Source organism: Malus domestica, chromosome 11 (assembly GCF_042453785.1).
Source record: "Malus domestica chromosome 11, GDT2T_hap1".
NCBI classification, from domain to species: domain Eukaryota; kingdom Viridiplantae; phylum Streptophyta; class Magnoliopsida; order Rosales; family Rosaceae; genus Malus; species Malus domestica.
In genome coordinates, this window is record NC_091671.1 from 38,604,951 (window position 1) to 38,607,909 (window position 2,959).

At 36.9% G+C, this 2,959-nt stretch overlaps 1 long non-coding RNA gene across 1 annotated transcript; it reads right to left on the minus strand.

Moving 5' to 3' along the window:
• Positions 1–541: 541 nt before the first annotated feature.
• LOC139189577 (uncharacterized) lies at positions 542–2,728 on the minus strand. Its single transcript, XR_011573345.1, has 4 exons — positions 2,383–2,728; positions 2,137–2,261; positions 826–2,029; positions 542–679 (listed from the first exon to the last, which is right to left on the minus strand). It is a non-coding gene; the product is annotated as an uncharacterized lncRNA (long non-coding RNA).
• Positions 2,729–2,959: the final 231 nt, after the last annotated feature.

Consider the following 2,959-nt stretch of genomic DNA (forward strand, 5'->3'; position numbering starts at 1 on the left):
AGCCAACAAAATAATTAGTAAGTTATATTTGAAAAATAGTAATATCTTCTATCAAATTAGCACGTAGGTTCTATTTCCAAAAATAGTAATATATTATATCTATAAATATAAAAGCAATATCACAAAACAAGGTCTATAGTTCACTAGCAGTGGAAAATTCTTGAAACTTACTATTGTTCTCCTGTCCCAAGAGCCATAGCATTATCACTCGTTGTAAGTGATATACCTGCGATTACTCGAAACATTTGGGGACGTGGACTTGTAATGTCCCATCCCAAAACAAGGCTGCATACCGTGCCATAGGGACTACCAAACTGATACGCTAAGTTAGCTGCTAGCTCTACCGTCCGTGACTCCTCAGGTATTGTTGAAAACTGTCACCATCCAATTGAAAATCAATATACATATATATATATATAATTATTTCTAAGGAAAATAAATTGAAATATGGAGTTTTTAGTTACCATTGATACTATCCATTGCCACATATCCTCCCATGGCATCCTCAATCCAGCCATGGTAATATATATGTTTCGACTTATTTGAAAGAACTTGTTGTAAGTAAGATTAGTCACATCTCCGGTTAAGGCATTACTTAGCTTTGAATCAACCCCAACACAAATAAAATTTCCCCATCGATAAGCAATATTAATGGTTCCATGATCATGGCACGAAAAACCTGCACCACAAATGGGGAAGGAGAGATTTATGGGTGTTTTATGCAGGAAAAAAAAAACATAAAAGAAAGTTTATGTGCAAAACTGTCGATAGAGAACAAACAATCATAACAGTCCACAAAGTGTAATAGAGTTCAGAGAGTGTAACCTTTTGCACCAGAATGGGTGCTATTGAAATCCTGAGCAATCAAATGTTCATACTATAATGCTCCTGTAACATGCCTAATCTGTGGTGTTACAAGCTGGTGTCTGCAGCACAGTGAAGATTAACTTCATTCAAAGAGCTTTTGAAAAAAAAGTAGATAAGGAACTATTAATTTTTAATGAGTTGCAGTCACCTTAGTAGCTGTTTAACCAGGACAGTTGCAGATATAGCTATGGAAATGTCATTGTCGCTAGCAAGAGCAATCATTTGAATTGAAAATCTTCTAGTGAATCGACCAAGACTTGGAACACTATCATCAAACTCATAAAGATTTTTCAATGCGTCAACAGAAGCGTTTCTTACACCAGCACTCTTAGAAGCAGAAAAGGGGGAAAATAAATAAGGTTTGTCCAGCACAAGTATAAAGGAAAACAGCTTTAAGTCGACGTATCAAGAATCCCAAACTTACCTTGTCATTCAGTGCCAATCCAAAATACATTAAGTCTACATTCTGCAAGAACAGTGATGGATAGGAAAGAATCCATACACCTAGTGACTCTATGCATGAAATCCAAATATCTAGATCGATTTGACGATAGCGATAGCAATGCACAAATAACCTACAATGATGGATTAGACTGAACTAAAGGATTATGATAAAACAAAAACTTTATAAAATCGTATCAGTAATTTTCTTTGCTTCTTACTTACAAAGCCAAGTCAGAATTATCCTACCCTTTTGATATCTTGCACATCATCTTCTCTAACATAGTTATCTTGTCGTGAGTCATTGAGAACCTCTTGTTCAGTGATTTCACAAGAGGTCCGAAAGTTTGTTTCTTCTTTTCAGCATCTAATTCTCTACGAGTAGTTTCTCGCCTGGCAACAGATATAAATGATGTGACCAGTTGCAGACCCCTCAAAGTAGCAGCTCGACGATGAGTTCTAGGAGTGCTACTTTAACATAAAACAAAACAATTGAGAGCTTAGTTACCAGATAAAAAGCACCTTTTAACAATAGCAATTTGAAAATTTTGAGCACTAACTGTGACAAAGCAATTATATAATCCATGCACTTGTTGAACAAAAACTGATCAACCAATGGCCCATGTTGACACTCCCCGACCAAATTATCCCATAAACATTGAAGATTATCTTTGAAGTTGTGAAGCTCCATTTTTGAAATTTGGTAATCTTCAGCGTTACCCTAAGAGATCAGAGGAGTTTATTACAACACAGAATAATTACATATTACCAAAAACCAACATTAATTGTAAATTAAAATTCCTGTCCACTTTGGCAACTCATTTTTACCTTTGTGTTTATCCGACTACTAGAGAAGGTGGTCCGATGACAATTCTTGTCTCCGTCAACCATGGTGGTCGGCTGCGGTTGTAGTGACCACACTTTGAATCCCTTCGGTTTCTCCTCATTCAAACCTTATGTCCCAACAATCAATGAATGAGTTAAACCACAAATGAAACTGAGAATGTAAAAATAAATAAATAAATAAATAAAATCCTAAAGTGCCAAAATGTTTTTTGAGGGTCACATGTTTACCTGATGGAGGCATTCCCGCGGCGGGGCACAGACTTTGGCCGTGGTGGTGACTAGATTTCTCAGACTGAGATGACATTAAAAATAGGGTTTGAGGTTTTTAGAGAGAAAGAGTGGTTAAATGGAGTGAGAGAGTAGGAGAATGAGGAATAGTTTTAGTCGAGCTGCCTGACCGTATGAAATTGGGAAGAGGATTATAGCTAGAGAGCTAGCGAAGACGTGAAGTTTGCGTATTGATGGGTGGTGGTTTTTGGAGGGAAGTATCTGCCGAGCCTTATATATTGAAATATGATTTTTACTTTTTCCGGCACTAAACTTGAGACAGCAAGTTCACCGTGTAAGAACTTCACTCTTTACTGTAAAAAAATAGCAAGTTCACCGTGTGAGCCTGATCCTGAGCCATTTCTTATTGGAAGGGTTTCTCTTCCCTCCCTTTTCCCCTCCCCTCACTCCCCCCCTCAGTTTTTTTTTTTTTTTTCTTCTTCTTTTTCTCTATCAAGAAAGTTGAGGTTGCATCATAAAACCAATTGACAATACGAGAAATAGTCTAACATCTTATAAGCCCTATCAAGGTTTCTCC